Source organism: Anarrhichthys ocellatus, unplaced genomic scaffold (assembly GCF_004355925.1).
Source record: "Anarrhichthys ocellatus isolate YVR2014 unplaced genomic scaffold, GSC_Weel_1.0 scaffold94, whole genome shotgun sequence".
NCBI classification, from domain to species: domain Eukaryota; kingdom Metazoa; phylum Chordata; class Actinopteri; order Perciformes; family Anarhichadidae; genus Anarrhichthys; species Anarrhichthys ocellatus.
In genome coordinates, this window is record NW_022280124.1 from 675,851 (window position 1) to 698,160 (window position 22,310).

Consider the following 22,310-nt stretch of genomic DNA (forward strand, 5'->3'; position numbering starts at 1 on the left):
CTGATATAAAGTTAAGCAAGGCAAGTATTTTATTTTTGATGATTTAATTTAATTTAGTTTCTTTGAAATGGTTATATTGGGCTCAAAAGGTGTGGGAGCCCGAGGTGAGCTCATAAAAAGGCTTGTTTTGTTCGACCAATAGTCCAAAAACTCAAAAGGTGAAAAACTCACATTTCAGATGTTGGAAACAGCAAATATTTTTTTACAGATTATCCTTCAACTATTTGAGTAATTGTTACAGCCCTATTTGCGTATACTGTACGCACTTGAAGCTGCATTTTGCCTCAATGTTTTACGGCTCTGGCCTGGAATTTTCAGCTGAAGCACAATCTTCCCTGAGGCCAGACAGATAACTATAATTAACTAGTTATAGTTAATAACTATAACTAGAGTCTACAGCAATGCTAGCAGCTCACTGAGTCTCTATTGCTCATTATAAAGAAGATCTTAGGAAGATAAACCAATGTACTGTAGAAATAAATGGCACTAGATGAACTTCACAAAGAACATGAATGTCTTCACCAAATTACATTGTATTCAATCCAACGTTATTTGATGCATTTGATTCTGAAGCACACATGTCAAACTGCTGGTGGCACTATGGTGAAAGGGCATCACCTGAGTCATAAGGATTATCTGGGCACTAATGGTGTCTTTAACACATTTCATGTCAACCCAAACATCAACCACCTCGCTAGGAGAAAAATCCGGGAATCCACTGCACTCTACAACATTTTACAGCAATCCATTGTGTGTTTAGCCACATCTTTCCACTGACTTTCTGACATTTTCCTCCTACTCAGTCTGAACACGCCATTTAATTCCATCCATTACAATACAGACATGCGTGAAAGAATCATCTACAGTTAGAATAGAGTTGTGTGTAAGATAAGAATAGACAACGATAACGTTATCAGCAATTTAGTTGCAGAATGTAGAACCATTGTACTTTAGGCTACTATTGCAAAACAAAAAACCAGAGAATCTTTTAATACCTGACTGGAAATTCAAATATAAATGTGAAAAATATCTGAATATTACAATAGTTGGTGGCCAACCTCAATTACACATCTTACACGTCGTAAATGTTTGTCACCTTTGCCAATCTCCATTAGCAAGAAATTGCAACAACTCTGATCTCCACCTTGTGCAGTCACAGCTGTCAAAGCTGAGTGGGCCATAACACCCCATCCTCCATCCACACAAGTATCCACAGCATCAAGGAAACACATGTCATCAATCACAGCACCACTCTGTGAGGTGTATGAAGAGTACATCAATCACAGGATGCAGTGTTTAAATTGCTTCAAGGGAACACGGATGAGACGAGCTGGTGAGCATGAACTTCCCTGGTAATCACACCTTGAAAACAACAAATAGATTTGATTGTTTTTAAGCAGCTAAATGATTTTCTTATGTCAGACTGCATTTTTTAAGAAAAATCTGAGAAACGGCCTCGGTTATGGTTGTGAACCACCTGAGAATCAACCTGGACACAAAAAACTCCCCGTCCTTGTTTGTCTTGAGTGCAGGATTTGATACAGTCAACCACAATATTTTTATAGAAAGACTACATTAATGTGTGGGCTTCTCTGGCGCTGTTCTCAAGTGGTTTACATCCAAACTCTCAGGAAGATCCTTTTTTGTTGTCCTCGATGAACACTCTAAGAAATCCTTTGAGATGAACAGTGGGATACAACAAGGCTCGATCCTAGGCCCAGTTCTTTTCAGTCTTTGTGTGCTGTCCCTTGGCAGTGTCATTAAGAGACATGGCACCAATTTTCACAGTTATGCTGATACTCAGCTCTACATGGCTGTCCCCTTATGACACAAGCCCCATTGATACCCTCTACAAATGCATTTTAGACTTTAAGAACTGAATTAAAGTCACAAGCATGTAGTCACAGGCACCAGGGATGACTCTAATTTAACTTTTAATATTCACATCAACGTGACCAAAATTGGGAGTATTTTTCAAGTGATAAAAGGCAGAGTGCGTCCTTTCCCTTTCCCAGGAGAATATTTAGAAACTTGTGCACGTTTTGATTGTAGACTCAACTATTTTAGTGCTCTACGTTTTGGTCAACCCAAAAAAGCCATAGATCAACTTAAACTCGTACAAAATGCAGCTGCTCGTGGGTTTACCGGGAGCAGAAGGAGAGCACACATTACATGTGTTGTATTGCAGCACTGACTACCTTTTAGTTATATAATTGACTTTTAGATTTTGGTTTATCAATCACAATGGTCTCACTTCCGACTACTTGTCTGACATGGTTTTAAGACATGTACCCACTAGATCCATCAAGTCTGCTGGTAGTTATTTCTTTGTTCCTTGGGTTGTGTTAAAAACCCATGGCAAGGCTGCTTGTAGCAAATGTGACTCCAGCCTATGGAGGGGAGCAGACAGTGTAGATAACCTTAAAGGAAAACTTAATACACCAATTAAACCTGGCCTTAATCAAATTACTATGTTTTATTACCCTAAACTTTATTTTACTCATTTAAATGTCTTATCAGTTTTTATGTTTTGTAACATGTTCTATTTAACTCTTTAACTATTTAGTTAATGTTCAGCACTTGGAGTTGCATGTGATGTTGACTTGTGCTATATAAATACAGTTTGATTGATGTATACGTAGATGGCCCAGGCTAGGAGATAACTATAGGCACAGGACGAAATGTGACTCACCTCTACCTCTTAATGTCTGCAATTACATACAGTCTTCATGGCCAATTTAACTGTCAAAGTATGTCTAGTAAAGACCAATTACTCTATTCAAAAGGCTTTAAATACAGGTTGCTATGGTAGCACCTAAGTACAGATTTAAACCATGGATGCATTCCCTCCTTGATACTGCTCTATGCAATTTATTAATCCTGTTTGCCAACACACAATCACACGTGCCAGATATCTAATACATATGTATATTATATGGCTGCGGGCTATATAGACATACTTTCACACCTGTGTCAATATAGAATTTACTCAAGGCAATTATTTATTAGCGGGCGTAGACAGTAAAGGTAACTCAACAGCATTCCTTCTATGCACACCAATGAATTACCAGAATATCACATTGTTCCATACATCTGTTTGTGTTACAGCAGGTGATAAATCATGGGGAAATTCTCTCATTTCCATACAAACGCATTAGTCTGCAACCTCTATCAAGCCTGAATTATATAGGAGCCCAGTGCATCCAGGAATTTCATCCAGGAAGATTGTGATTATTACTCAGCCTAATAATACTTTTTCAGAATAAGGTGGATTTTTCTGAGCCATTCAAATATTATTCATAAAAACGACACGATAGACAAATGAACAGTAGTAACATTACTGCAGATGTAAAAAACAAACGCAGTTTGTCACTTACCGAATGCTGTTCACTTAAAGACAAAGTCCACCGTCCTTTCTTTGCTAAAGAGTTTAATCCCAGTACATCGTTTCAGTTCCAGTAAGAAGTCCTTCTCGATTCATGGACGCCAGTGACAGTCGAGCCTCCCCAGTTGTATTTCGCCGGTCTGCTGTGGCCAGTTTGTAGCGGGGCCGGGATCCCACCTCAGCCGGGGCGCCCGCCGGCCGGCGCACCGCGGCTGTTGAGCTGTTTCCCTGCGAACGTGTTCGTTGAGTTGTAGATCCACTCGAGTCTCTCCAAAAGTTTTCAAAAGCACCGTAGCTATGACAATCAGCACTCGCAGGCGATCAGTCTCACAGCAGTCTCACAGCAGTCCCAGCTGCAGTCAGAGAAGAGAGGAGACACACACTCGGCGTATTCATGTATTTGTACTCTGCAGTTAGTGTATTTATAGGTGTTGAGCTTCATTTTTACACGAAACAAATAATAACAGTAGCTGTGGTGTCATAATGAGGTGTTTCAGCTGCAGGACAACAGTGAAGGCCCAGGTATAAAATGCACAGCCCCCCACTGGCCTACTGTATGTTGGTATGCTACTTTAAATGCACAAAGACAAAAATGAGTCAGCAAAAACGATTGATACCATAAAATCATAAATAAGTGGCAGAGAGAGAGAACCAGGCTTTTATTAGAAATAGGCCTTATTTAGAATATCACTTTTTTCACAAGTACACTATAATCTTTTCGTATGCAGCCTCCTGGTTTTCTGAGCTGCTCCTGTCATAATTTGCCATCCATTATTTTTGCTGTTAGTGCAAACTCAACACTTGGTCAACTACTTCTGTCAATTAAAGTAAACACCACATATGTTCCACATGAAATGTCTTCTTGCAACTCAAATGGCATAATTTTGATTGCTTTTCATTTTAACTTGAAATGTACACATTGTAAAATATGTTTTTACTTCACTTGAATTAAACAACGACCGCTTAGAGTGACTTATAATTATCCTTTAATGCATTCTAATAGTTGTTATGAAAATATAATGTATTCAAACTATAGGAATTATAAAACCCTGGGATCCTTGCAAAAAAAATGTCAGTGATCATCAATGATGAAGTATTATGATACTCAAACTTATAAGTCATCATAAAATGATTGGTAATGTGCTATGATTATTGCTATATCAATAGGCAATCATAAATATTCATAATGCTTTATAATTACACCTTGATACAAGCAGATTATAACACATTATATGTATGTTTATAATATATTAAAGACATGGAAGTCAGAGAAAGTGTTAACAAACTCACATGACTATAAGGTCTTATCCAAATGTATCATTATAAGATAGAAGAACTTTCATTGTTTCACATGTTTTGTACTAGGGCTCAATATTGAACACTAGTACATTGTTTATTCTGTAACAATAATACATATGGAAAATGTTTCAGAAAATGTTTAACATAAGTCCTTGGAAACTTGTACTGAATATATAGCATAACGGAGCAACTTGTGAGTGTGTGTGTTTTTCTTTTATAAGGAGAGAAGGCTGCCGCTGACTGATCCAAAAACAAAACTTTAATGAATCGGTTGGTGGTCAGCTTTTGTTTGCAAGCAGCAATATGAGCACAAAAAACACACATTTAGTCCTTTGTGCAGACTTATGTACCTAAACATGAAAGCATAAAGAAACAAATCACGCAAATTGTTCTCTTTCGAATAAATTTACAAAAGTATAGTAAGAAATGAATACACACTCACAGAGCAGCAATCCAACTGGGAATCACTACTCTTTTAGTGACATTCAAGTAGAATGAAACAGGTGTCAGAAGAGCAGAAAAGGCTAAATATGAGTAATGCATTGTGACGTTAGAGGAACTGCAGAGATCTGAGACGCCGTTCAACACCACAACTCTTTGGCAAATTCCCATTAAAACACAACAAAGGCCTAACATGTCACCAACCACACAGCCGAAATGGAAATAGGTCTGCTTTCATCTTACTTTCATTCTTCAATAATCACTTGCAGACATGAGGGAAATGGAGTTTGAGGAACGCTTGGTGAGCACAAAGGACCCTTTCCTTGTGCAAATCATCCACTTTGCCCTCACTCTGTGCTTCCATCAAGTCAACATGGTCACAAAACTATAAATATATCAGACCAAAGCCCATTAGTCATCTATTTCAACGAACCCTTTGAGTTCAACTTTTCCAATAATCTCTCCACTCTTTCATAAACCTACAATACAATTGATGAATTTTCTGCCCAGGAAAATATCTATCATTTTTTGTCATCACACAATCCAACCCCGCTGTCTCCTCCAACTTCAATTTGGACGGTCGGGGGGAGTTGTTGAGAGGCCACGTTAATAGGGATGGAAAGGATAAATGGATGGCTACTGTCATTCTAAAGGCAGATTTCTCATTATGGCTGAGTTAAATCAAAGCGAGATGACAATTTAAGGCTGATTAGGGCAACACATTAAAGCAGAGCAGGGATTATGAAAGGGAGCCCCATCGTAAAAATGTAAGAGTTGATAGAGTAGCTGCTATTTCACATCAGGATAAATACAACCACTTCAGGATAATGGCTTTTGAAGTGCTGCCCCCTGAAGCTAAATTTGAGCTGATCTTCCATATAGGAAGCTGTCTTTATCAATCATAGTCCTTGAGATTCTTTGCAGTCAAGAGGATGCTTGTCCCCCTTAAAGTGACGAAAGGTCTCCAACCATTTTGAAACGAATTTTTCCAGCGATCAATACCCATTATTTAGGTATCTCTACAATGCATGCCATTGTACAGTAGAAGTCTTACAATCATGCAACATGTATGGAAACAGTGGCGGTAGAAATACTTGTACTTACTTATATTCTCCACATGGAACCCTATTTCAAGATGTCATGCTGCAGTAGGTTTCTAACTATGTACTCTTACTGTGAAGCAGGCACCAGAATCAGACAATCTGAAAATACTAGTTAAGACACAGTTATCAGTTATCATCAATGCAGGAGCAGCAGTGTTGTCTCTGTCACCTGTTATCTGTTTAACAACCTGCAGTCTGTATTAGAACTGTGCTGTGTCTATTTCTACTGACAGAACGCATTTGTTTTATTTATTCACTATTTGCATCTGTATTTGTTGATATTCTGATTGTGAAGTCATTATTTGATAACCCAGAATATGATTATTGTGTCAATGACACACCTCATTATCACCTCATTAGCATTTACATGCACTCTAATATAATGTGCCTGCTGTTACCTGCAATTAATATACTGCCACACTCCATCTCTCTACATGAGGTCATACATGGCCAGAGAGGTGTATCATGGAGGAAGTGGACCACAGATAATTTGTTGTAAAAGAAAGAAACATGGCCTCTAATAAAAAAAAGAGAACTACTGAAGATAAAGACAATAAGGGAGAAAATGTTTCTACAGGAGTGACAATGATAGAAAAAAAGAGACTTGGGCTACAATAACAGAGGTGGTGAATGTTATTTCCCCTACAGACTATAGCTCAGGTAAAAAAAAATGGTTTGATAATAAATTGTAAATGGAAGAAGAAAAGCTGGAGGTGTAACGTCCCGTTAGTTTCATGGGTGTCTCTGTGTGTTTCCCCTGATTACACTCATCCAACTCGCCTGCCCAGTCCACACAGGCCTTCAATCTTCTCATCACCCCACACATACTCCCCTGCTTTCCCTGTTCTGGTTGTCAGATCGTCATTGTTCATCCCTGTGAGGGACCAGGGTACGCATAAAGCTGGGAGAGCAGGTAAAGTGGGAAAAATAGGGATTTTATTCACCCAAAATATGTACAATAATGAGGATGGGTGACAAAATCAAGCCAAAGTAACAAATTAGAAGAACTGTATAAACTTAACATAATTAAACAGAACTTAGGTTAAACAATATAGTGAGTGCTCTTCTGATCAAGGGACACTAAATTCGCCATCTCCTAACTGCAGAATATATACAAGGCTGCCCAGTCCATAGTCAATCGCTGGGGTGTGAAGACACTCCTCCGCTGTGGCACAGATGCAAAGGTTCCCGCCAACACCCCTCTTGCTACTGCAGATTGGCACAGTCCAATTATCCAGGCTGCTCTACTTAGAGAGGTGTGACGCAGCTGCTCAGTTCTTTGCTCGATACGTAATGGCGGATGCACGAAGCGGGAAGAGAGCGCTACTTTGTCAAGTTATTTGAAGGTAAGTTTCAGCTATATAATGAAATAAAATGTCACTGGCCATCTATTTAGCAAACCTAGTTGGCCCTTTACCGTATTATCTATCTGTTAATTAGGGGTTGGAGGTTAACTTTATGTCTTCGATTTTGAAAGCTAGCGAATGTTAAAGCTAACCTAGCTAACGCTAACCCGTGCCAAACCCCGCTACAATAAGTGTACATTTAACAACGACTTGGCAGACGGCGTGTACTTTTTAGCTGGTGCAATGGCAACTGTGTCGATCTTTCTGGGCCACTCTTGAATTCGGCAAGCATGTCTTTTCTTTTCTTTTGAGTCCGTGGCTCCTACAACTGTCTACGGCGCAGTCAAATGGGACCGTCAGAGAAGCGACCTTATCGGGAAACGAGTCAAAATGTTACATCTGCTTATCCGTTTACCAATTTAGAAGTAACGTACAGTACACTTGACATATAACGGCACATTTCATTTATTACTCTTGATGTTACCGAAGCATTTTTTTAAAGGCAGACATGATGGTGGCGGTTATATTAATAACCGTGGCTGTCTGAATCGCATACATTGAAATACACCGCATTACGGGAGTCTCACAACGTTAATGTCAGTGAATGAAGATGAAATGTAGTGTTCGGTTGAGCTGAACGAGGAATAATTCTACAACAACTGTATGATGGCGGGCCTCTCGGGCACAGAGTGACACTGTGTCCCAACAGCAAGCGTTATGTTATGGTTTTTAACGTCAAAAAAACGTCTTATATTGTGATATTTACTGGAAGGTATGTACAATATAACCAATAGCAAGTTGGAAACTGTCAGCTTACCAGACATCCACTTGTGGATGGGTAATTCAGTCGTTACAAACAAACAAAAACTAATAATAGAGAAAAAAAACATACAATATGGCTAGCGAGGACAAGTATTTGTGATTTAAGTTTTAAAATCTTGAAATCTTCTGTTAAACTGATGGCTAGTTAGCCATAAACATGCAACTTGACTATGAGTTATTTGCAGTTTGACTGAATGCTTTTGTTGTTTCTTTTGTAGGCTTTGCTGAAACCTGGCAATGAATTGGAAGTGTAAGTACTGCTTGTTTTATTCTGAAAAGAGGGCTCAACTATTCAAACACTACCGCTTAGAACATGGAAGCTATACCAGATTGACTCCAATTCTATGCCTCCACACAGATTGTTTTCCTCAGGGTGAAGATGAGACCAGTATGGAGTCCAAACAACTGGAACTTGTAGAGGAGATGAAGAAACGTCGTCCAACTGCTGCTCTGATATCCAAGAATATAAACATTTGCCTTGAGAAGAAAAGAGTTGGTGACCTTGGAGCCTCCAGTGAAAGACACAGTTGAAAGGTGGCCAGCACTCTTTACGGAGGGTCAGGTAAATCAAAATTTTTCACGTTCAAGTTTTTAGTTATGTATTTTCATTATTTGTCATGTATCTTTTATGTCACCAAATTAGCTTTACTGTCATACTACTGAAAAAGTAATCATATAAATATGATTTTATGAATTGATCATTGCAAATCCCAGTGTGTCTAATCAAACTAATAAATCACCAAATCACACTGACCTCCAAGGATTGAATACAGGTTTCTACCACTGCTGCTGTATGTGATTGGCTCAAACTAGTACTCAGGATTTGGAAAAACTTGTCCATGCATTTATCTTCAGCAGACTGGACTACTGTAACGGTGTGTTTACAGGTCTCTGTAAAAAGTCTGTCAGAAAGCTGCGGCTGATTCAGAACGCTGCAGCTCGAGTCCTCACTAAGACCAGGAGGGTGGATCACATTACTCCAGTTCTGAGGTCTTTGCACTGGCTTCCTGTCAAACAAAGAATTGACTTTAAAATCCTGCTGTTGGTTTATAAAGCACTGAATGGTTTAGGGCCAAAATACATCTCTGATCTGCTGCTACTTTATGAACCATCCCGACCCCTTAGGTCGTCTGGGACCGGTCTACTTTCTGTTCCCAGAGTCAGAACTAAACATGGAGAAGCAGCGTTCAGTTGTTCTGCTCCACACATCTGGAACAAAGTCCCAAAAAGCTGCAGGTCTGCTGAGAGCGTCAGCTCCTTTAAATCAAGATTGAAGACTTTTCTGTTTGATGCTGCCTTTAATTGAACCACATTAAATTAATATATTAATCAATTTCCTGCATTTCTGCATTTTACTACTGTATTTTATTTCTTACACTTTTTATTGTTTCAATGAATGTTCTTAATTGTTTTTAAATCTCGTTTTTCTTTTACCTTATGTTTTGATGCTTTTAATAGTTTTATGTGAAGCACTTTGAATTACCTTGTTGTTGAAATGTGCTATACAAATAAACTTGCCTTGCCTAAAAAGAAGCAGAGGAATCTGTTTTCCCTTAATGTCAGGATATAGTGACAGTTTTACCAACTATGATTAAAAAGGTGTTTTTGTAAAAATGAACTGCTGCTTTAAACTGTTAAACAAGACTAACACAACTGTGTTAATCATGGTGAACTATGGTCTGCGTTCCAAAAAAAATGCATTTTTGTTTAAATTATTTAGATTATAAGGGCGACATCAGATCTGTTCTATTTCATAACTAAATCTAGCAACATGTCTAGCATTTTGTTAGCACGTAGTTTGAAGTCAACAAACTGCCTCAAACTGCCTTTGTAAAAATAAACTCCGTCTTTCATTACAACTGTTGTCTATCTTTTGTTTCAACAACTTACAGTTTGTAGTTCAGCTTACTTGAGAATTTTAAGGCAATCGGTTTCCTGATAATTTCCTAGTAATATGAATGCTTGGACTTGTAAGGATAACTTGTTCTTATTAGTACTGCTGACTTAATATAACTCCGATTTTTAAGTTGTCTGAATTGAGAATTTATAGTCAACCTAATTTATGGGTTTGAGTTAATTTTACACAGATATTTAAGTTGTCTGAATTGACAATTTATAGTTGATGTAATTCATAATTGCAGTAAACTGTAGTATAGTTAACTTAAAATGACATGAGTTGCCTAAACTCAGTTGCTTTAACAACTTAAAATTAATGAGCTACTTTACTTTAAAAAAAAGTCAGGAAACCGATTGCCTTAAAGTTTCTAAGTAAGGTTGACTTATTACATTTTACAGTGCAGAGGTTAAATCATTTTATTATTGTGTTGGGGCTGTAATGAATATTTCGAAGCTATATTCCTAACATTACAATTCTAAATCAACAATTTAATTCTGTGCATATTTTTTTTTTTTATGTCCATTCTTTTAATTCTGTATTCCTGCACAGTGTCGGATAAAGATCTGGTTACACTCATAACAATAGTACGATACCATTTGTAAAATGATATTTCAGTGGTGGTTGCAAAGGATTGTTTCAGATGAGTGTGATCCAAATATTTCCAATAACTCCAGTGTTGAAAAGTCCACAAGTCAAAATGTATTAAAAAGTGATGTAATGCATGTTTTTATCTAACAAATTATTCTGCTTCAATCCATATTTGTCGGCGTTAAGCCTTTCAAAAGCAACATTTTCACTGTAGTTTTTTTCCTTTAATCAACATTTTCACTGTATTTTTCCTTTATTAGGGTGACAGTCAAAGCTTCATTTAAAAATCAAAACATACTTCAAAATATATAATATATTTGAAGTATGTTTAATGTAAATTCCATAGTTATTCAGTACATTTAGCCAATGATAATTTATGGTTTTATGTTTAATTATTCTACATTAGTCTTTGTTTCTTCAGGAGTGTTGTGCTGACACTTTGCAAATGTGATGGTGTGGACCAACAACAACTTCTCTTTTCACCAATAACCTTCCTCAAGAGCTTCCTTTCCTACCACTCTATCAGCGTCTCCATTCAGAAACACTGGGTAACCAGGGTCAATAGCTGCATTTGTTATCTCCTTTTTAATGGCCAAAGAGTTGCCTGCAGCTTTGTGTTTTAATTACAAAACAGGGAGATGTGTGGCCTTGTATGACCGTGACAGGAAGATAGGCGGATGCTGGAACAAGAATGGGAAAAGGGAACAGGCAGGGATTGCAAGACTCAAAAGGCAGTGAGACAAAGTCATCCATCTATCAAATGGAAATGAGCAAAGTGGCTGGAATATTTTCACCTAATGAAGGAACAAGGGACAGTTCAGTCAGAGATGGGTGTGCTGGGAGGATCAGAATCATGTGACCCACAAGCGCTGGGAATACCTGAGAGCATCTAGTGGAGGGATGGAGAAGGGTCCTCCGAGTGATATGATAGTGTGAATGGTTGGGCTGGGGAAAGAACGAGACATTCACAGTGTCTAACATATCATCAATGCATTAGTCTCAGTCCCTCTAAAATGTTTAGGCGAGACAGTAGAGGTGAAGCATGGGACATTCAACTAATATACCGTCATGCAACTTTCCCAGTTGATTGCTTGCATTAAAGGAATAGTGTGTCATTGAGAGGATCATTGGCAGAAATGGAACATAAAATGCATAACTGTGTTCTTTAGTGTATAATCACCTGAAACTGAAGAATACTTTTGTTTTTGATTTCTTGGAATGAGCTTATTTATATCTAGAGCGAGTCCTCTTCCCGGAGCCGGCCACCATGTTTCTAAAGTAGCCCAGAATGGACAAACCACCTGATTCTTATGTTTTTATTTTTAGTTCTCCGACATTCTTGGCACACAGGAGAGGATTCAGTTGGTTGCAATCAGCAACCTCAACGCCTGATGCTAGCACACATTGCAGCGAAGACCTAACTCCTTAAGACTATTGTTTTCTGAAATGTTATGTTTAAATATGCATATTATCTTATCAGATGTTAGGCAATTTGCAAAAATCTGAGAATCCAGGTTCAAATTATTTTTCGTTTTGTTGAAATATTAGAGTTTTTACAGAGGAAAGGTTGGATCAGTCAACAGTAAAAAAAACCATCATGTAACTTCCCCATATGATTACAATTATTTGACAAAATAGTAAAATAAACATCTAAATGGGTATTTTGGACGTTTCCTTCCTACTAGAAAGAAGTTTGAAAGAAGAAGTGTTATGGATGCAAAATAGCCCAAAATCTCAAAATGATCAGAGAATGAAAAAAATCTATGTTCTGGCCTTTCTCATCTGCTCCTTCAATATGTGTGATCCAAAGGCAAGGTAGCAGCATCGACAGACTAGTGAGGGTACCGATGGCTATCGGGGGGGCTCAGGCAGGGACAAAACAGCCTTGATGCTTCTACAATAATAATCCACACTCCTTGTCCATCAAAGTAAGCCAAACTGATAACTGCAACAATTCTGTGGATAGAGAGCCACCCCTCCCACTTTCTCTGCAGGACTTTTTAAAGTGTTGTTAAATGGGATGTTGCAGCCAAAAAAACATTATTTTCAATGCTCCACAGGATTTGTTGCTCCACTGAGGAAGGTAAGCTTGGCTAAATGTGGGTTTAAAGGGGGTCAGGTAACTAAAAAGCTGAACAGCTGCCTCAGGTGAACAATTTCACAGACTCTTACAGAACAAGGAAGAAAAAAAAAAGCAAAGAGGAAAAGCCTTGAGAGAACATATCTAAAGCGAAACCCCTTCCTGAACCTAGATATATTTAAGAAGTGTTTGGGGTTTAAAAGGGCCTTACTGGTGTTAATCTGTTAATCTCACTCTAAACAACACTGCTATCTCTACCGCTACCGTAGATCATCTCCCTGTGCGCTATCTGGTCCCCAGAGAGAGAGGCTTGTTCCATATTATGCCTCTCAGCAGTCAATCCTCTTCGGGTCTAATAATCTCCTTTATTCCAAATAGGTATCCACAGTTAGCATCATGGCACCTAACAGCCCCTCAACCAGTCTGCAGAGCTAAACTGGCTAAATATAATCCCCAGGGTGATATGGTTGCATGAAAAAGGGATATTCTGGGTTATGCTTTGTTCTTCAAGCGTGACTTGCATCAGTTGAGATATACAGTTCATTATTTTAAAGTTAAGATAAACCTTATTAACACAAGGCTGGGCACATTGTGGTCTCAAGGTAGCAGCAACATTTATCACTCCACAGGATTTAATGTATATCAAACTGCTTCAAGAATAATGGTCTCCTAATGCAAGAACACAAAAGCTTCGAGGATCTTCATTTATGTCGCTCTATAAAGGAAGTAAATTCAGACTGCAAATAAATGCCCTGTGTTTATGTGCCATCCATTATATCCCTGAAATGAAGTAGACATCAAATGCAGCTACAGTACATCTGTAAGTTGTAATTCAAGCTCCATTCCAACTGTGTGGAAAACAGTCACGGTCAGCGATGGCCATGGTTTGGTTAGGGAAGCTTTTCAGATAATGGATGACATTCTGTGGTGGACAGGAGGCAGCAGGTCCTCAACTCTTGGAGCCTATATTCAAGAATGGACTGGGAATGGGAAATGGCCCTGGACTTTTGAATTACACCCCCTCTGCAATAGAATTACAACAACACTCATGCCACACTTCATGCAAACAAGATTACAGAAGAAAATTAATAACTATAACTTCAGTAAAATAGAATAAGGGGGATGAGGAGGCTGGCTAGAAGGGGAACATATTGGCACAGTGGTACTGGCAGCTAGGTGGCCGGAATCTCTGGAACCATCTGATCAGTATTATATATATAATAATTATTTAACATGCCATAAAAGGGTTTACTATATACCACCAGTACAGTATTAACTCCAAAAGGACAACGAAGCAGTTTAAGAAATATACAACCGGCATTTTGAATTTTGTAGGTTTTGTTCCTTCGTTAAATCTCTGTGCGAGGAAAATGCTCTACATTGGTGGTTGCTCTCTAATTTGTTAAGGCTTAGTAATGAAATTAATATGCATATCCATTAATGCACAACAGTGAGTTCAACATTTTGAAAGTTTGTGAAAAAAAGTCAACCGTTTTTTAATGTCCCGCTCCATCCAGGCTGTGATCGGTTTATGAAAGGTGATATTGACGAGAGCATCGACTTTATGAAAAGCTGAACTTTTTGAAGAAACGTTTCAACAAAAAAAAAGACACAGCTCAAGAGCCAGCTAATCCTATCCCTATAGTCTTCTGTCTTACCGCTTGAGGTTCTCGAGATGGATGCAGGCTGGTGCATAATCAACGTATAGGCCCTATGGCTATGTTCAGATTGTAGGCAAATCTGATCTCTGTCTCAAATAACATCTTTAAGACAGACTGTCCGCATTGTTGCCCGATTGGATTTGTGTGTCCAGACATCACCAAATCTGCATGGATTGGTAAAAATAAATTGTGCTTAAATCATTAACCCCAGAAAAATAAAATTGAATGGAAAACACAAACAATAAATAAAACAGATTTCATAGTGCCCTATAAGGGGCACTCTTGTTTTTTTAAATGAAAAGGCTTCACAAGCGGCCCGCAAAGCAACCAGCCCTCAGGAATTTCTCCCCGTGCTCCCAATGACCATAGACTATGCCAATAGCTTTGATTAACAGATTGCCATTCTGTTCTCATCAACTTGGCTGTCTCTCCAGAAATGTGCAGAATTTGTCTCATTAAGTGACTGTTTAAAAGATGTAGGACTAACATTACAAAGGGAGGGGAGCTTTTTCAATCGTCCAGAGATCAGGAAGTGAAAGTCTTGTTATATTATAAGGGCACGTTTCCATACTCATATCCCTAATGTCTGGCCTTTTTCTGAGGCTTGCTCGTTTATGTGTTCTGCCTCAGATTCATCAAACTTGTTGTACATCTCACATTTCAGCCTGATGAGTGCCACCTGTTCATTGGGCTGCATATGTATGAGATTTGATCATTAGCATTAGCAACACCTCAACAAGGTTGTTGATAAACGTTTGATGAGTTGTCCAGATTGTGCCCACGCTGTCCACACACCACTGAGATCTAAACTCAGTGAGCCAGGCCACCTCGGCACGTCATCTGGTTGACCGGATTCCAATACGAGCAAGAACCCATCTCCACAGCTATAGGTACACATTGTTTTGGTTAATTTCGGTATCATATTTAAACTCCAAATTAGTTCAGATATGAATGAAGGCATTATGATTTCAGGTCAAATTTGGAGAGGCAGACAGCCACTCACCATCTTAGAAACCAATTCAACCATTTAAGGCTCTAAACCTGTGTAGTTACAGATTCTGGATGAATTGGCACAATGTTGCAGTTTTGTGTTTTTCATTTGCTACTGCTACAATTTATGCCTATAAACAGCTTCTCCATTGTAGTATTTAGAGTTTAATTTAAACAAAGTGTGTCGCTGTGCCTAAGGTGTGTGAATGTTGTATGAATTCTTAGTTAGCCCCTAACATCAGTGTATGAATGGATGAATTGTATGTAGTGTTGAAGAGCTTTGAGTGGTCGTAGGACTAGAAAAGCGCTATTCAAGTAAAAGTCTATTTATTTGATATCTAACTGCCTTGCTCTACTCACACTATTCCCCTTTCACTCTATCCAAAACTGAACTCCCTCTCTCTCCCTCAGGTATTGTGAAGCGTTGAGTGCTATGGAGTGCAGGCAGCTCCAGAGTTTCAGCCCTAACTCGTACATCTTTAACGCTTTTAAAGCAGCAATATTAAACTGGAATGCATTTAGTCCAGCAAAGTGAGGAGGATTCAGGAGATCTCTGTTTAGTCGGATGTTTCTGCCTGCACCACAAGTTTAAACCCTTAAGGATCCGGTAATACTGATCTTCAGTCAGTGTAATTCAAGGGAAATGCTTTCAGATAAATGAGTAATGTGAACAAACTTATTACATCACAAATACATTATGAAGTTTATTAGCAGCGAAAGACAACCTCACTTTTGATGACCGCACATTTTGAATGCAATCAGCTGATCGAATGGGCCTTGTCAGTGGTTATGACAACCATTCTAATGCTTCAGATGGGCCATACTCCACTCACCGGGTTAGGCTACATGGCGTTAGTTAAGTACATAAGTTATGTAACTAAAGTACAGTAAGATAAGTCAATGCAGATTTTTCCCAAACCACTCGGTAGGCTACAAGAGTTTAGGTTCAGTAAACAGCTCTCTTGGGCTCAATACATTAACATGGCTATTACTATTACTATTATTAGGTCTACATCTACATCATGTGTCGAAGATTCATTTGAAAACACGTTTCTAAAAGATCGGACAAAGCACGCCTTCAAATTTGAAGGTCAATGACCTTATGTTATTCTTTATGACTGTTTTTAAAATTAGTAAAAAATGGCTATGTATTACGCTTTAATGAGCTTATTAATGGTGATAATAAAAATGGTCATTCATCATGTTGTTAAATGTAACCACATAACAGCAGTTCCACTACTCATAAACCACCACTGGCTATTCAGTTCAGCTTTGAGTTATTTTACAAGATAATGTGTAGTGTGTTGGCAGTTCAATACCTAAATGATCAATATCATTGATAAGTCCTGATTTTTAGTATCAATAACAGGGTCAATACGATTGTTAAATGGTACATTCCCTGTAATTATATGGCTCTTTTCTACATTAATGGATGAAGACTTTACAATTTGCTTCTGGCCTGTCCACCGGGAGCACCTTTGGGTTTAGTGTCCTACTTAAGGACTCTTGGACATGTGGACGGGAGGAGCCTGAGATCAGTCCCCCAATCATGTAATTGATGGACAACCCGCTCTGCCTCGTGAGCCCTGCTGCCCCAGATAATTAGTTCAGATAATTTACACAGTAACCATTTACAATCAAAAAATTGTATTGTAACATGTTAGTTCAGTGCTTGAACGTATTCAGAAATAGGCCATTATTGATGCATTTGCCTTATCATGGCACGTCTCTTTTTTATGCTAATCCTAATACATTAAAGTTGTATTGATATTGGTGACTCTGGCACTGGTGTTAGTTGGTTTCAGATCAAAACCTATCCTACCACTCCTCGCACTTGTTATTGCTTGATTAGCTGTCATGTGAGTCACTACTACCAATGGTACGGTGGAAATGAGGAAAATGCCCAGACAAAGTTGGTGAGTTCAGTCTTGTATTAGCTTTGTGATGGTGCTGTGCTGATTTAATGATCATTCTGATATCCTGGGAAATTAAACCTTTATGCTCTGAAATCCACAGTCGTATGTGAAGGTCAGCGTTTCATCTATGTGCATCCAGTACGTAATAAGTCTAAGATGTGAGTCACGAGCACAGATACGAAGAAAAAAACACATCTTTCCTTCAAGGGGATACAAATTAAAAAAATAAAATGGATTTTTCTGTTGGTTGTTTTGCTCGATAAATATCATTGTCTCGAGGCATTCACCATGCATTTCCTGCTCACACCTCGAGGATGAGCTTGTCTAGGAACGTTACTGTGAACAGGATGTGATGTCGGCTCACTGAACTGGACTGCCAAGTCATCAGATCTCCGTCCAAGTGAGCATTTGTGAGACACACTGGGTTTACAGAGTAGAGATCCACTACCAGCTCATATGACACCACTGTTGGAAGCATCTGCTCTGTGGAAAACCTCAGACACCTTGACAAGTCAGTGGCCTGACAAGTTGTGATGGTTCAGAGAGCAGAGGGTATGGAGCTCTGTATTAGGTCTGTTTCCTGTATTATTTTACAGTATTGTCTCATAGACCTCTTCAAGTGATTCCATCAAGCTTGTTCAAATATCTGTCTCAGTAAACAGAAGGTGACTGCAAAGGCTAACACTTCATCATCAATTCTAATTACGAACTCAATGAGAAGCTAATTGGTGAAAATGAATGTGGTACAGCTGATTTACATTTTCAATAATAAATGCCATACTACATAAACACAGATGTGAACAAATAAGAGTGAACCAAGCAACCGCTATGTTGGCTAATGTACCGTTATTTTACTTATATCAGTGAATTAAAAATGTTTCAATGGCAGTGTACAGGACATGTTGGTTCATGGCTGTAATACAATACATCCTTTGCACTTTCAGTATCACTCTGTGTCTGAGAAAAAAAGGCGTGTGTCATGGTTGCGTAGCAACAGGGTCATGGGGGGTCACAACACGGAACAGATACAAAGTAACGTTAGCTGCTTAGACCTGCTACAAATGGAAGCATATAACTAACTTCTTCTGTAGAGGAGTGCAATGAGCAGTGCCCATCTCCAGAAAAATACGAGATGGGCCTGCAAAACGACATGCAGCAAAGAAGAGGAGGTTCCACAATGTCGCCCAGAATAAGCAAGCAAGCAGGAAATGCAAATATACACTAACCACTGCCTCCAGAACCATGATTGAAAAACGCATGCGGGTCTTGACACCAGAGAGAAGTGTGCCACCTCTCGCCAGAGCTACTGGCATCTGAAACTCAAGAACCGGAGAAGGTGGAACAACATCCTCGCTACATCCTGGACCACTAAACACAGATACATATCATTGCCTCTCATACAAACATACAAACATGCGCGCACGCACACACACACTACTTAATCCAATCTAATCTCTCACAGATTTATCAGATCATATATCTTTTAAACTGCTTTATATCATTGTCTGTATATTTATTACATATTTTATGTATATGTCACTATGTATTTTATTGTCACATTACTTCACCAATAAAAAAATGTGGAATGTCTTGTTTTGAGTATTTTCACATTGCTAATAATGGTGTACGTTTTATAAAAGCAATATCTTCCATCAAACTGTGATACGTTGTGATTGTATACCAGCTAAGGGCGTTGTGGTCCCTCCGCTAAGCAATAACAGTGCCTGTCTTGAGCTGTTGCTTGGAGTGTAACTTCCCCCCCGGTCTGAGCCTAAGTAAAAAGTATGCAAGGGCTCACCACCATATGACTAAAAGCCTTGACGCAGCGTCGACAAACATGACATCCAGAGTTTATGACAGCTAGCTATAATAGCTTGAAAATAGGCACATGGCATGGAGCACTGATTAATACATTTACTTCATCAGACCGCAAATGAGAGAAGTACACCTGCCGTCCGTCCGCCTCACTCTCCACCGCTAGAAGACTACTTCAGACCGTCGCAGTAGCAACTCAAATTCAGCCGGCGGGAACTCTAGCGCCTCCGTTTCCAGAGTGGCTGTCTGCTCTGCTCCCGACTGTAGTCTCCTAGTGACGGGGAGCTAACCACCAGCTCACTTTCTGTAACCAGCGTGACGTTACTATTCAGTCGTTAAATGAGCTGTGCTGTGATTGTAACACTTCACAGTGGCTACTGAAAAAGTAAAAACAATAGACAGTGGGAGAGGTTTGCAGCTTAACTATATCCTAAATGTATTATCACAACACCTCTCATACAATACTCTCTTTGGACTCTTTGGAAATGTTGGCAACCAAAAAATAGTACATCTCATTAATGGAAATGGAAACAGTTGCAGCTTCTTCGACTGTAGACGAAGGATTTATGTTATGCACCCAGTCACCCTTACCCCAGAAAAAGAGAAGATACAGAGCGGGAATTAAAGGTTAAAGTCCAGACAGGGCTTCATTTACCCTCTTATTCATCCACCTTCTCCATAACGTTGCAGTTTAAAGGACACGTAGATTAGAAGATAAAAGTCACTCATTATGGAAAAAGCCATATTTTGTGGGTGGCAGCAATCAAAAATTGGTGTACATCACTTGATGCAATCTTGACACATCGTCTTCAGCATATTTACAGAAAGGCAGGTGATGGAAACACACTGATTCACAGTTAATTTGCAGAAATTATACGGAATGACTTAAAACTGAAACATTTCCATGATGACTGATTCGAAACAATTTCAGAGGACACGCAATTATGGGCTCAACATAAAGACACAGTGGACGACAACACACGCAGGTCACCTAAATTGAAAGGAAGATGAATGGATTTGAGTTTAAAATGTTTGCAACAGTATTTAAAAAGTGTCACACGTCAGTGCTGTGGCAGACACAGATGCCAGATTCATTTTTTGCCAGAGCATTTGATTCATTGATTGCTGTTGATGTAATTTGATTCATTGATTGCTGTTGATGTAATGATAATTTCAACACAAATATTAAAACCAATGTTTCTTAAGAAGACAAACGCACCTTGCTCTTGAAAAAAGCAATATACACAAAATGATTACTCTAGCTGGCTACTTATCTCTACGTTGTTATGTTCAATGAAATATTAGGCACTAAACAAATAAGATTTGTTAAAAACAATCACTGCAGGCTCTGAATGGGAATGAGCCTTGTGTGTGCGTAATGTGTCACTGTAAGCCTGTCTGTAAACTGCTGCTGGTGCAGAAGTGCATTACCCTACGGGGATCTCCAGTCCCGGGTGAGCGGAGTTCTGCATTGCAAGAGTAGATGATGAATAGATAAAGAAAAAAAACTGCCACGTGCAACCTTTCTGCTCTCATTTTGAGAACACGGCATGAATCTGACTTAGACTTTTCCTAGAACCTTTCTCAAGAAAAGTTTAAGAAGAAACTCAAGAAGATATTGGTCAATGAGTCCTGATGTTCTCATCTGGCAATAGGGTAGACCTAAACATACCTTGAGGGTTAGAATACTCTGCATGGTCTGACTTTTTCTGAACTACGGTGGCTTCACATGTCCTTTAGGTGCTCTGGTCATGATTCGTCAAATTCTAACTTAAGTGTTAGTGTTTTTTTGTTGTTGTTTTGATCCACCTGTGCAGCTTTTTCTAAAGATAAAAAAACTGTGTTGTGAAGAAAAATGGTAAAACGCCATTGCAAACTCTATAAATATGTCACAAAAAATCTACACTATAATGGTATGTCACGAGGTTTAATAATGGTTTACTAGACCACATCTAGGTAAACCATAGATGATTCTACCTAGACCACATCTAGGTAAACCATAGATGATTCTACCTAGACCACATCTTCACAGCTTCACCAACAGTGAGGTGCATGGTTTGACACTCCCATCTGACTCAAGCCTAATGGGGCGACAGGGTCATGCTGTTTAATGGCAGTTAGCTAGCTGAGTGACAGCAGCGCACCAGGCCAGGGGCTCAGCTGTCACGGATCGCAGGTGTAGTGCTGAGTTATGTGTCATTGTAGGATGCGATAAGGTCGAGAAGAGACTGGGTAGGATAGTGAAAAATTGATAGAAACAGATAGAGAGAAACAGAGCAGAGAGAGTGTTGAGAGAGCCCAGCAAGCATTTGGCTGATATGCAGGAGGTGGACAAATACAGTCAAACGATGACACGATATATTAGGGTGAAAATCTCCATAAACACCTTTAGACAATCCATTTTTCTAAATATATTAATATGAAATTGATTACATAATATTTTTATTTTCATGGACCGACAGAACCATGAAAGTAAAAGGAGACTGCACACTGCCAATCCCACCTGCATGACTCACACCTGTGAGCAATTCAAGTGGGAAATGCAAAGCTTACCTTTTGTGAGGGAGATCACTGCATTGATATGTTGAAGCTTCTCATACATGCTGACACAAAATGGTTTATTGACATTTCTCAGTAATTGTGGTGAGGGAAATTGCTTCGCCTTCGCAAGATGACAACACAATACAGACAACAGAAAGGCTTCCTCAAAGATTGTGTTGAATATATTGAGGAGATAAAAAAACTATTTTAAAAGTACAATACTTACACTTGAAAGAATTAACTGGATTGAATTTCTTTTTACAAATATAGTTAACCCTCTAATGCGCAATACATTCAAAACCTTTTATTGCCCAACATATTTACCGTTTTCATCACCCAGATTAAAATAAATAAATATATAATTTGAATATATATATATATATATATATATATATATATATATATATATATATATATATATATATA